The sequence below is a fragment of the Triturus cristatus genome, chromosome 3_2, assembly GCF_964204655.1.
Source record: "Triturus cristatus chromosome 3_2, aTriCri1.1, whole genome shotgun sequence".
Taxonomy (NCBI): Eukaryota; Metazoa; Chordata; class Amphibia; order Caudata; family Salamandridae; genus Triturus; species Triturus cristatus.
The window spans coordinates 432,385,238-432,399,255 of NC_140584.1; the positions used below are offsets into that span (position 1 = coordinate 432,385,238).

The following is a 14,018-nucleotide window of genomic DNA, read 5'->3' on the forward strand; positions in this document are numbered from 1 at the left end:
GGGATTAGGCATCTCAGATTTGCCGGAATCATCTGTCCCTGCAAATGTTGATAAATGTATTACATGTCAAGGTTTCCAGTGATGATCGACTCAACATCAACCGAGGCAAGTTTTGATGTGTGTCATCGAAGTATTAGTTAACATCCCTTATTAGAAAGCATTTTCATTCACACATAGGGGGATATTCTCAAGAACGTGTGTTAATTATCGCAAAATTCGCTTAACGCAACTTAGTACATCGCAGCATATCGTGGGAAAATAACCCCGTGTTAACGATGTATTCTCAATCTGGCAGCACGTTGCGATAGTCTCACGATAACGTGCCAAATGCCCATGTTAAAATTAACGCGACACCGAAAAAACGCGAAACACGAACACGAAAAAAGTTGCGATGTGGCCAATCGCGATACAAAAATCAGCGATAACCAGTGACAGGCCTGCAATTCCCATGCGTCATGCGGGAAAATGCAATATAAAAGCAGAACAAAAAAAAAAGGCAAAAATAAATAAAGTACGTAGCACCATGGATGCACCTGGACCGAGTGCAGAGGACAACGCGAACCCCACAAGCCCCACAGACGATCAGCAAGGAACCTCGGGGTCGGGGAAGGCCAAGGACAAGAGGAAGAGGAAGAGGAAGACACGGTTCAGTCTGCAGGAAAACAGGATCATTGTTACGGAGGTGATAGAACACTACCAACAACTGTTCGTCATCGCCAACGTGTCATTGGCAACAAAGACGCAAATATTGCAGACTATCTTGGACCATGTGAATGCAGTTGCAGCATTGAGGAGGACAATGGAAGAGGTCAAAAGGCGCTGGAATGATGTGAAGGGCAAAACCAAGAAGAAATTTGATGGCAACATGAAAGCAGCAATGCTTATTGAAGGTGGGGGTCCAGCGGCACATCAGAAGCTGGATGACATGGAGATAAGGGTGGCCATAGTCATCAGTCGGGATACGGTGCCAGGAGTGGTGGATCCAGACACTGCTCAACATGACCTGACACTACATCAACAGGGACTGGGGGGACGGGGGTAGATGGGCACAATGGCACACATGCACAATTAAGTAGAGCACACTGCACACCCACAATGTCCCTGGATCATGTCCCTGATCCCCGTGGCACACTGCAGCACACATACAAACACCAAGTAGGCCCTCGTACCCCATGTCCCCAAAGGGGTCCCACACCACACATCGTCAATCTCACCACCAACACTTGCATATGTGCGAACCCCAGCAAAGATGCGTATTTGTGAGCCACACTGACAATGCAGGTGACAATACTTGACGATTAGCATGGCTGCAGTACAATCATCATGACATTATGCACGCCACGACACTGAGGTGGCTGAGTGTGGACCACATCCGGAAAGGAGCAGGTCACACTCTGACACATCCACATGCACAAACAACCCCTGACGTCAACAACACATCTGCGGACAAACCATGCCCAAGAGTCACAACTAAACCAAGAGTCCAATTCACCCAAGTCCGCTACATCTCAGCACTGTGGAAGCACAGAATTCAAAGGCACACCACCTGAAAGGGATATGGGGCAGCCAAATCAGAGCTGCAGGGTGACTCACCCACAATGCAGCACACTCACATAAGAATAAGAACACCTCAACATTGACAACAATGTGGTACAAACTGCAACACTTTCACAACACAGGACACAACTGGTGCTGCATATGTGTCCAAAATGGCCAATCACATCTGGCATAGAAGGAAACTGAGATGGCAATGTACGAGTACAAACTCACATCCCTGATGTCCACTGTCCCGCATCAAATAGGCATCTCCCCACAAACAGTCTCAATGTACATTGTCATGCAGTCTGTATGTAAACTTCGCCAATGTGTCAACATACATGGAACGCACTGTGAAACTGCATCTCCCCTTTACATTGCAGAGGGGCAATCAACACCTCCTGCAGAGCAGACCCTACATCACATCGGTGATGATGGAGACGACCCTCAGGACATCGACCTAGACGAACTCCAACAGTTCATGGACACCCTCTGCATCCCACCTCCACTAGCAGGTCAGCCCAGCACCATCGAGGTGCGCCCACCACCTGCACAGACCACACAGTACGAAGCACCCACCACCACGTCTGGCTCCCAGCACCTCACCGAAGAACACATGGAATTCTAATGTCGTTTGTTCGACTGACAGAAGCAGCTGGCTGAACAGGTGCGGGTGGGGTTCGAACTCATGGCAGCCAAACTAGATGTCATATGTGGGTGTCTAAGTCCCATCAGGGACCACTTACACTCCCTAATGGACGCCCACAGTCTGCCCCATGCCCTCCAACAATCCATGGCTGGTGTAGCTGGAGTCATTACATGGAGACAACAACAACTGTCTAGTCAGAGTGACTACAGCGATGTCATCCGTGATTTGGGAAACATAAGGAGGGTCATGGAGAACATGGAGCGGATGCAGGCGCAAAGAATGGCTACCACGGCTGCACACGAGAAAGCTGTAGATGGGATCTTCCATGCCCCGCAGATCCTCATCATGGGAATGATGCCACTAGACATTGCGCAAATGAATGCTGCTGCTACTTCTACATCCATATCTCCGGCCCCTGATGTGTCAGTGTCACACAGTGCTGCCGACTAAACACCCCCACCCGCATGTGAGGCCCATGAAATGTCAGAGACCAAAGATGAGGATGAATCTGTCTTAGTGGTAAGAAGGAAGCAGTAGTATGCATGAATGTGATAAGAGAAGAACAATAGGGGTGTTCCACAAGATTGATTGAATCAGCACAAGGGGGACGATAGTTTCTTCCCCTATTCCACACATTACATAGCAGCAGGCCTACTACTGTATTTATTTAATGTACTACGCGGTCTGCTTTAACTATAGCAGCTGCACTTATTCACTTATTTAATTTACGACGCGGTCCTCTTTCAGTTTAGCATCCACGCTTTTTTAATTAAATATTTTACAGGCAGCTGCTTGCATATTAGCGGCCGCGCTTATTTATTTTATTAATTAATAGCGCAGGCCACTTTCAGTTCCGCGGCAGCTCACAACGTTTCTTAATTAATGTATGTTTACTTTGTGTCAAAGCACACCATATGCGCTTTCACTTTAATATTGTCCGTGCCCCTTTGCTTAGACGCTGCTCACTGTAACCTGAATACTGGGAGCAGCATCTAAATGAATGGGCATGGCCAACGTTAAAGTGCTCTCGCATTTGCGAGAGTTTGAGCCATTAGCATTAAAAATAACAATGCCTTTTATATATGTGTTTGGTTTAAAACACATAATTAAAGGCATTGACATTTACAATGCCAATCGCTTAAACGCTCGCAAAAGCGAGACTTATTTAATTGAAAATGCTTGTTTATGAACGGGGCCAGTGTCTGCAATGCTGCAGGTCCCAGCAGAGACCGTTCTTCATAAATGTCAGCACAATACAGTGCCTAGAAGTGGGCAGCTCCCATACAGAGGCACCAGGGCCGGACGGAGACCAGCAACCAGCCCGGGGTGGGCAGCAGCTACGACACTCTGATAACATGGGGCCTAACACTGGACTGTGCCCTCTGACCTCGGACCGCCCTCCGGCCACGCCCACTTGAGACATCCCAGGAGGCCTCATCTGTCACCAGACTCCGGGCCAGGACCTTGAGCCTCAGAAACGAGTCTGAAATGGATTTCTTGCCCCCTGAGGCTCTGAGAAAGCATCGCAGTAGAAGAAGGACTCGCCCTCCACAGCAAGGGGGTGCTGTCCCAGTGACAGGGGTGGGGACTACTGGGCACCTATAGGACCCGTCACCCTTGTTCAGAGCTCTTCACCTGTGACTTGTCCTCCTGTAGAGCCACAAAGCACATTGCGCTGCAGGGCAGCTGGACTCTTAGCTTTGCTGCACTGATCCCCTCTCGTCGATCTTGACCTCTGACCCTTCAGCCTCACAAATAACTTGCTTCCTTAGATATTTACCTTTTTTACCGTTTCTCCGATCAGCCTCATCTTCCTCAGTACAATGATGCACGGGGTCGGCCCTGCACTGCAATGATCCACACACAGCTTATGTATTGCTCCTGGTATGCAGGGCTCGAGTCGGGGTACCACGCGGGTGGACGGCGTCCCCCCACTTATTTTACCAGGTTTTTCCGGGTGGACGCCGTCCCCCCTGCCCAAAAGCTGGACAGCATTGTGTGAGCAGAGAGCCCGGGTGGGAGGGAAGTTTCCCGTAAATTGCCAAAGATATGCTAATATTTGTAATTGGAGACTTTAAGAGGCACCGGTGGTGTGTGCAGGCTGGAGTGATTGGGAGGCGGAGCGAGCAGGCGTTGGCGGTTAACGCTTGGAATGTGTGTCCTTCTGTATCGATTCTTGTGCACTTTTGAGCACTTCGTTGTGCAACTGGGGCACCCCCTCGGGGGAGTGGGGGGAGGGGGGGTTGCAAAGGACATCGAGGAACAGACCAGGGGTAGCAGTGCTGTGAAATGCCCCGTCATCTAAAGGCATATGAATACTCATGAGATTCCTGTTGTGACGTCACTTCCGGTGACAGCGTCCCCCCACTTCTTTTCATGAGATTCCTGTTGTGACGTCACTTCCGGTGACAGCGTCCCCCCACTTCTTTTCATGAGATTCCTGTTGTGACGTCACTTCCGGTGACAGCGTCCCCCCACTTCTTTTTTTAGGACTTGTGCCCTGCTGGTATGGAAAGTGCTTTGATATCGACGATGGCATGTCCAGCGCTTTATAAAATATGTAAATACATATCTTCACAGAAGGCACATTCACCCACTGTGCTATCTCACCCCAAGGCCTCCTTGCACTCCCCAGAAGGAGGAGTATAGGCCTCGCCCTCTTCGGCCCAGTCATGCTTTTATGGTTTCTCGCTGGCAGACCGGTCACTGATCTCTGCCACGTTAACCCACTGTACTATCCTAGCACAAGCCCCAGTGCAGTGGATCAGAGGTGGAGAGGGAGTGCAGGAGGGTGGGAGCACTCAGAGGAGCCCCCAACCCTACAGACCAGAGAGAGTCCAGGCACTTAGGGCGTGCCCTCTGACCCCCCTCAACACAACCCACTCAAGACAGAGAGACCCCTTTCCTGCACAGGAGGGGTGGGGGTACCTGGAGGAATCATCTAAAGCGCCCCGCACGTACCCAAGGGAGGGCACTGAATCCCTGTAAGTGTGCTCTATGACCCCTCTCAGCACAGATCACATGGTGTTGGGCCTGGGCAGTGGTGGCCTTTGCTGTGATGGGGGGTAGTGGAGGACACAGGTCCTGGCTCGTAGAACAGGCTTAAGGTATCAGAGACCTGTCACTTGCCAAAGTGATGCATTCTGGGAATTGTAGTCTTGAGTCAGTCAGTCAAAAGCTATTATTCGGCTGGAGCCATAAAAAGATTTAAAAAAACACAACATCGAAATAACAAAAAATACAAATTCAAATGGTCAATAGTCCTGAAGAAAAGGCAAGAAACATACATCTATCAAAAGTACAAATATACATCATACATAGCCTTATCGCATTTCGTCACGACAACCAAAAAAATCAATAAAAAAGCATATAAAAAATAGAAACAGTAAACAAAAGAACTACCAGTAATACGAAGCTAAAGGATCGTAAGCTCTACAGAGTCTAAACATATCTTTTCATCCTAAGAGCTTTAGGACATAACTAACAACAGATAAGCTGTGCATCAAGGCACTGAAGGCACACCCAGCACAAAGCAGAGGGGCGCCCTTAGTCGCGGTACGGGCAGGAGCTGCCAAGGGTGGAGAGTGCTTCTTTGGTGTCGCCACAACGGAGGGGTCGCGCCCAAGACGTCATCGGTGTCTGCCCAAGGGGGCAGCAGCTTTATAAGGCCCCGCAAGGCGAAGGATCGGCCTCTTTTTCCCTTCGCTGAGCACCGGGATCCATCACACCGGATTCGTACAACAAAAGGTGAGCCCGGTAGTTGGTGGGGGGCACAGCGGGGGGGGGGACCAATAGCGTAGCCACGGAGAGGGACTTGTGATAGTTCAGTGGGTAGAGCGTGAGACTCGTCATCCCTAGGTCGTGAGTTCGGACCTCATGTCGTGCACTGTTTGTTTGCAATGTGTAATATAGCTTTAGTATATTATTTTGTTTTTCGGTAAAAAAAAATAGGTTGCAGAGAAATATGTAACTGTCTCACGACCGAGGATAATTCCTATGTTATCTTTGTTTCATGTCGGGACCACCTCGGGAGATGGAGAAAGCACGATTCCAGGAAGTGGACCTGCGGATCTGAAGGATGTCAGCCAGCAAGAAGCACGAGGCATGCGAGCTGAAGAGCGTCATGGCGGCCGGGAGACATGGTTAGACGCCGAGGTCTCTTTGGTATCAGTAGGTTTGTTGTGTGCCAAAATAGGGAGCACGCGTCCAGGGCTTAGGCAGGGACATAATGGAAATTATGATTTATTGAGCAGCGTTCACTCGTGAGTTTAGATATGTTAAGGGAAATTACTGGTAGAAGTTTACATACATGGAACGACTGCGGGCGTTGTGTGGAAGTAATGATACGCGTGGACTAAATAAACCTACCCCTCGGCGGCACTAAGGATTCTCTTCACCAGCAAAATCCAAGATAGCAGAGCAATTGCTCAATTCTATCAGATTACAGTGCTTTAGGGCAGTGCGGGGGGACGAGACCGGTGATGTTAATGTATACGTTTACTAATCAGGTTACACTTTTATGTGTTAAAAGCGCCATCGCGCCGCATAGAAGCAGTATTAAAAGTTGTGTATGGCTAGAGGCTCCGCCGCAGTAGGCGGGGGACGCGCCCGCGTTCAAACTGCCGGAGCTGTGAATATATGCAAAGGGGGGGAGCGGGTTGCGGCCGCTGCCTTAGAAGTGGGGGCCCCTGCAATACATGCCAACATCTCAGAAGAGCAAAGAGGGAGATTCTTTAAAAAAGAATCGGGAGAAGGGGGCCTTGAATCAGGTTACTGTCATGTATGGGCCTTGGAAGCGTGCTGCTGCATGATCGGACATTTGAAACGCAAATGCACATTTTTGTCTAACCTTTCAGAAGCATGGAGCGCAATGTAGAGAGGGTGATGCAAGAGTTCTGAACTCACTGGCCTGGCAGGTTGCTGGCAGTGCAGGAATCGGGAGGCGGGAGACTAGCCTTTCAATCGGTAGTCTCCCGCCTGAATCGGGAGGGTCGGCATGTCTGGCCCCTGCCCATAGCAAGCTCAGACGCAGGAAAGAGTGCGGCAGGAGACGCGTGACCGTGTTATATGGTCTTGCTGATGCTTACCCCTCTGGGCATCGGAAACAGCTTGCCGCTGGCACTTCTTTGTGTACAATGGCTGAGGCGAGGTAAAGCGCCTCATGACTACGGTCTTCCCACTTTTACACTGGTGGGGCCAAGCAGCCCGCAAAGTCCTGCTCGCCTTAACAAGGAGACGTTAGCTCACGATTTTGGAGGGGACGGCGAAGCAGATGAAATGTGGCTCGCTGTGTGAGGCGCGGCTGTATGCAGGGGACATGCCTCAGTCGCAGGGGCGGCTTGGTCAGCAGTGCCCACATTGCACAACGTCAAGGCGGGCCCGCGTTGCAGCCGGCTTCTGCATTGTTATCCAGACCTGGGACGGCAGATAGGGATGGTCCCATTCCCAGACCCTAAGCGCGAGACCTACCAGTGTGTTTCACCCCAAACAACTTTCAAGGCACCATTAGAACTGTACCTTCTATTAATCGTCTTTATAATTTGCACTTAGTGTATCAGCGGACTGGTTACAATGACTTCCCTATGTCACAATGATTAGCGGAATGGGTATAGCGAATGTTGTGGTATCACATAGGTTCAACATCTTATGCTGCGCATTAGACCGTCTGCTGTTGGTATTTGGGGAACATCCATGTGTCCTCACGTATCCCTGTCTCTTCATGCCTTGCTAGACCTTGAGCGTCTAAAAAGGCAGAGGTATTACGTATATGCATTGTATTGGCATTTTAACACAGTCCGAGCCTTTGAATTACGTTAAACCGCGCGCTGGGCTCAGCTGAGCAGACGATCGTCAGACAATAGGAAAGCCATGTAACTACGTGCTGTTATAATCGGCCCGCAGAACCCGTTTTTGCTGACAGGGTAATCAACCTGTGTCACTTTTTGAAAACACTGGTCATTCATCCACACCCAGTCGGCATGCTCTGCACTCTGAAGTTCATTAGATGTCTTCAGCATGTGCTTAAACACACTTGGCCTACGTCTAACGTCATTTTACACGGTTAATGAGTCATGCCTTTCTTATTTACAATCCAAACTGACACCGGGAGTTATTGGTTTCACTCAAGCTGCCATGAATCCTCTTAACTTGCATTGTGTGAGGCACAATATGTCGCTAACACCATATTTTCTAGTTTTTTTCCGGCCTGCCAGGGAGGAAGGGCTTCTGGGGCTTGCGGCGGTTGCCAGTTACCATTCTAACTACCGAAGTGTCTTTGAAGGGGCTCCTAAAACAAGCTTTTTTGTACAATGACCCCCCTGCTGTCGTTCTTCGTGGCTGTATCTTTTAGTCCACGATATAACTCTTGCTTGCAGCTCAAGCAACAAGGACAGCGGTACTGTGTGGCGAAGTGGTTTGACAGTTACTGAGCCTCTTTTCTAAATTTGTAAAAGTTTTGGTAACCCAATCAACCGCAAATAGGTGATGTCGGAGCAATACACTTATTACAGGAAAGCGATGGCGACGCGATATTCATTTACTGTGATGGTGGAGGAAAACCTGGGCTCGTGTTTTGGTTAGGCCCGAACGTGTTTATTGGGATGTTACCAGGCTGTGTGATCCGACAAGGGACCACCGGTCCACAATATATGCTGGGATTTAATAGGGATGCAGTGAGCCACCACAAGCTTGTTTCCGAAATAAAAGAATGGCATTTTTAAGCCATCCAATGACATTTGGCGATATATTATGACAGAAATTCACAGCAGGCCTCCCCTCGAAATTCAGTTTCACAGTGGGGAAGTGTTAAGATTCAGTCAAGATAAAGGAGTTTGACTAATTTACCAAACAATAATAGGCAGAACCCCTTCTTTTCTTTTCTTTTAAGGTCTGCAGTCGTTAGTGAGGACTGACGGCGCGCAATATAATCACATAAAGGGCACTGTAGGGCTTCCATTGACTCGTGAGGATCGCTTCCTCCTCATCTCAGTTCCTATTCCCTAAGCGACAATGACCCCCCCCTTTTTAACCAACGGGGCGGTAAAGGAAGGTATAGATGAACGGACCTTGAGAGCTATGGGATGCTCCTTGACAACAACAAAGGTATTACCAGCAGCTTTACAAGAGGAAAAGATTCCTGGGAGCTGCTGGTACGACGGTAGTGAGGTGGTTATGCCTAGGGGTCGCTGCACGTAAACAGAATATGCAGGGGGTCTTGGTCAGGGTCTCACATTTGGAGCGGCAGAGCAGGACAGGGGATAGTCGCTGTCCTCGGATCTGCTTCCCTGTAGAGTAAGAAATTCACTCTATCTGTAATTAGAGAGACAGGGAAGGTCATTGGGAGACAGTCAACATTCGACCCCTATTTCAGAAAAAGAAAGTTGGGTGGTGCCTCATTGGTGACAGGGGTTGCTGGTGGAGCTTACCAACACCATTTATCTTAGCGGCAGTACGAGATGAATAAGTGGGGGGGACCGATGGGCACAAACAGGGTTTTATCTGAAGGCAGGGTTATGCACCCATGATTTTAAATATACTTCGGATTCATTATATTGGCGGGCGCTTCTGGGAAAACAGAGTCCCATGACTGGTTTTCTTCACAGCAAAAGCCTGCTCCTGAGTAGAGAGGTGACACAATTGGAGGGCATTGGTTCTCAACACAGAAGTTAAATCTTCGTGGGGCCACAGGAGATAATTTACGATGGCCCCAGGGCCAGGCTCTCTCAAGCACTCGCTGGGCCCCAGTCAGGGGGGCAATCGGGCCTTACGGTGGACATCTAGATCAGCGGCCAACAGGTTGTTTCCAGCATTTTAGTGGGACGGGAGTCTTATTGACCTTTAACGATATGGGCGACTAATGCATCCCAGCTCTTTGCAAGGGAGGGACACAGGTCATTCAGTGGTCTTACTAGATATAGTAGGTGAGGTTTTGATACTAACTACGGTCGACCCTCGCTGGTCAGGGAAGTTGGAGCAGGGGGGTCTAAAACAGAGGATAGCATAGGGTGGCCGGGGCTCTGGTTTTTACTTTACTCACCTGACACTGGTGAGCACTTTAGGCAACGTGGGAGCTCAGTTACAGTAAGGGATTGGCATGTTTCATCATGGGGACCCAGCGCTGGTCTTAGTGTCTACATCTTGCGGACATCTAGGGATGAAGCCAGAGGCGCTTGGAGTTGGAATAGGGAGGAGGAGGGTTCCTCACTTCCTTATTGAGCACTAAGCAGGCTGGCCCACAATCCTCCTGTAAAGGAAAGGTGGTACTAACTTCCTTTCTGCAGCGCTCCGTTGGGGTCAAAGGTCATTGGTATGCCCGGAAGGGGAACCACTAAGGACCAAGGGGTGGAGCCATTGACTCTGGGGGAGGAAAAGGGTGCTACTGAGGCACTAAGGAAATGTGGTGAATTAACCCCTGATATGTAAGTGTTAGCACCTGGATCAGTTTTTTCATGAGATTCCGGACGCAAGTGCGATGTCACTCAAGCTCCCTTCTCACAACTCACAGGCCCACCTGTGTCTGCAGCTAGTTTTCCGTCAGGCAAGGTATGGACTCCAGGGCCAGGTAAGCTGAGCATAGCAGCCAGTGGCGGGGACTCATCTGTAGGGTATGAAATCTTAGGTAAGCTACGAGGATGGCATGAGGACGCAGAAGAGTATATCTACCCATAGACCCCAGGGGCTCAGCAGGTGTAGATTTGTATTAGCCCCCTAGTTTGGAGGAAGCTGAGCTTGGGGGGAGGAATTCTTTCAATAGCGCTATGGAGCGAACTACGCGGCTAGGAGGGTCCGTAGCCAGACATTAAGGTCGATATGGCTTCCAGTTTATAAGGTGCAGGAGTAACCAAGTAGTAAATGGGTACCCATTGGAAAATATGAGGCAGAAACATATCTTCAAGCACCCATAGTGTGTGGGTGTGGGGGGTGGAGAGAAGCCCCTTAGAGAGGGGGCGCTTTTGGCCACACGAGGACCAGCAGCTCCGTTTTGGGCAACAGTACAATCGTAGTGGTGTTAAAGAGGCCCATCAGGGGTAGCGGGGGAGGGCGAGTTCGGCAGTGACCGACTCGCCCTGTGGCGGAATTTCTTGCAGCAGAAATGGGGGCTACCCCAAATGTGGACTGATTTACTGGACTTTCCTCTTGGAAGGGGATTGATTAATGTGGGCACTGGGCAGGCAGGAGGGGGGACTGACCTGCTGGTGGTCCTGGACCTTTCTGCCCTACCCCGGGATGCCAGAAATTGAACATTTTGGGGGATTTGCCTAGTGGTATGGTAGGTATCCCCTGGCAGGGATGGCCCGCGATGGTGCCCTGGAAGTTACTAATAAAGGGATGCCCTTGGTTGAAGGTGAGGGCGATGAATAGGTTAACGGGGCCTGCTGGCACTTGACATTAACCTTTCTGAAATGTTTCTTTGTAAAGGAAGGTCAAGATACTGATGTGTTGCTTGCACAATCTATGAGCTGTTCATCTGCCCTATGTCCTGCTTCTCAAAACAATTATGTATAATCTGGTTGATCTTATGAACGGTGTTCTCATAACAATGTTTGCTTAACTATGACGAAGGTTGTCACTTATCATTTCACAATGAGTGGTGTCTATGTGATTAAAAGGCTACGCCCTTGGTTAAACCACAGTAATGACTATTGTCCATCTACTTGGGAGTGATGCAGTGGGGTGCAGCGAGTGGCACGTGTGAGCGCACTATGTAGGTATTGGTAAGTTGATACATCAGATCTGTGGCCGGATGAGCACAAACAGGATGTTAAACCTGACACCTCAGTCTGATATGAAAGCCACAAAAAAACATAAATGGTGCAAGAGATCATATGGACAGCAGGTAATCAAGAAAACCAGGTACCCTGCCGGGGAAGGTTGCTAGAAAGTGCCCAGTACCAAATGTGAAACGGGTTCGAGAAAAATCTATGGGCCATATTATCAAGAAACGGCGATAACATTTTCGCCGCTTTAGGCAACTGCCGCTAAAGCGGCGATAATGGGCTTGATAATATGCCCTTGTGAATTCCCATAGAAGCACAGGGTCACACCAGAACCTGGGCTTCTATGGGAATTCACAAGAGCATATTATCAAGCCCATTATCGCCGCTTTACGGGCAGTTTCCTGTCGCTAAAGCAGCGATAATGTTATCGCTGTTCCTTGATAATATGGCCCTTTGTTCATGGTTTGGGTGTGGCTTAGTGGACTAATGCGCCCACTGTGAGCGCCTGTGTTTGACCTCATGGTCACAGGTCCAAATGCCGGTGGGTCCACTCAGCCATTCATCCTTCTGAGGTCGATAAAATGAGTACCTTGGGCCATGAAATATTGACTCTTATGCCTACCTGAAAATAATAGCCGATCGGCTAGATTAAATACGGTTTGCAGGTCAACCCCTGTTATCCCCAACCTCATCTCCCAGCGGTGCTCATATAAAGCAAGGTCATCCTGTTGACATGCAGTCATAATTTTGACAAGTTGAGAGACCTTACATCTCCCTTTTACACATTCAAGTATCGAGTTCTTTTCCAGGCTAATCTGTCCTTTTAACTCTAAATTGGCTAAAAAGCTGCGAATTTGGAGGTATTTAAAGAAGTCTGTATGTGGCAGCCCAAATCTTTCTTGGAGTTCTGCAAATGAGATTAATTGTTTTCCTATATAAAAGTCACCAATGGATCTGACACCCTGAGCGCTCCACCTCCTCATTATATAATCAGAAAAAATTGTAGGAAGTTTGCCTGATATTCCCACAGGCATATATCGATTATATTCCTTAAAAGAAAAATGTTTACAAATTTTTGACCAGATTGCTACAGCTGCAGCTAGAATCTTGAAACGTGTCTTTTTGTAATAGCTGGGCTCAATAAACTTAAAGAACATATAGTTAGCTTCTGGGCCAAAAACAAGTTCATAAATAGATGGGGAATTAGCTGGATCCTTGTAAGACTGTACACCAAAAAACAGAGTTCCCATGTGTTGTAACATAGCCATCCAATAATAGTGTTGGAATTGAGGGATATTTAATCCCCCCCTATCCCTGGCTGAACTTAGTTTTTTATAGGTTCTCCTTGTTCTTTTATACCCCCATAAAAAGCGGGAGCATATTCTTTCGATTTTCATAAAGATTGAATTAGGGACCAGAAGTGGGATCGTGCGGAATAAATAGAGAAATTTCGGGAAGACTACCATCTTAATAACATTACACCTGCCATATAATGATAGATGCAAGTAATCCAGATTCTCTAGCATTTTATTTGTTAAGGTTAGGGTGGGATCAAAATTTAAACTGACTATAGACTGTACATTGGCCGCAATTTTCACCCCAAGGTAAGTCGTCTCTGTAACTATATTAACGCCAGATAATACATCAGAGCCAGTATAAAGAATTTGGGTTTTGTGTAGGTTCAACTTATAGCCAGACACGGCACCAAATTCCCCGTTATCTCCCCTTGGCTTAAGGAGATACAAAACTTCTTGAATATAAGTCTAGGCATCTCAGTTAATCTGTCACCTCAACTAGTCTTGTTTGGTGTCGAGTTTGATGCAAATGTTAGAACCCGCTCTGCTCCTGAGAAAGGATTTCTGTTTCTATGTATGGTAATTCTCCGATTATGTATCACTTCCCAATGGATAAACCCCGATCCACCGTCTTTTAGTATGTGGATGACTAAATTACTCTCTCTGTATAAGTTGGAAACCGCTTTGTACAAACTTAAAGGCAGGGAGAAAAAGAAATTTGGACTATCACTATGGGCTCCAATTAAGAACTGGATATGATTAAATTTGTTATCCTTTACGCTGAATTTCCACTGTTTGCAGCTATGACCGACTGTCTTTTCT

At 48.3% G+C, this 14,018-nt stretch overlaps 1 long non-coding RNA gene across 1 annotated transcript in view; it reads left to right on the forward strand.

Annotated features, from left to right (window-relative positions):
* Positions 1-5,868: 5,868 nt before the first annotated feature.
* The window catches only part of LOC146857492 (uncharacterized), a 32,471-nt gene continuing 24,321 nt past the window's right edge, over positions 5,869-14,018 (forward strand). The window contains exons 1-2 of the long non-coding RNA XR_014979912.1: positions 5,869-5,932; positions 6,219-6,355. This is a non-coding gene — a long non-coding RNA (uncharacterized LOC146857492). The remainder of the gene's footprint in view (positions 5,933-6,218; positions 6,356-14,018) is intronic.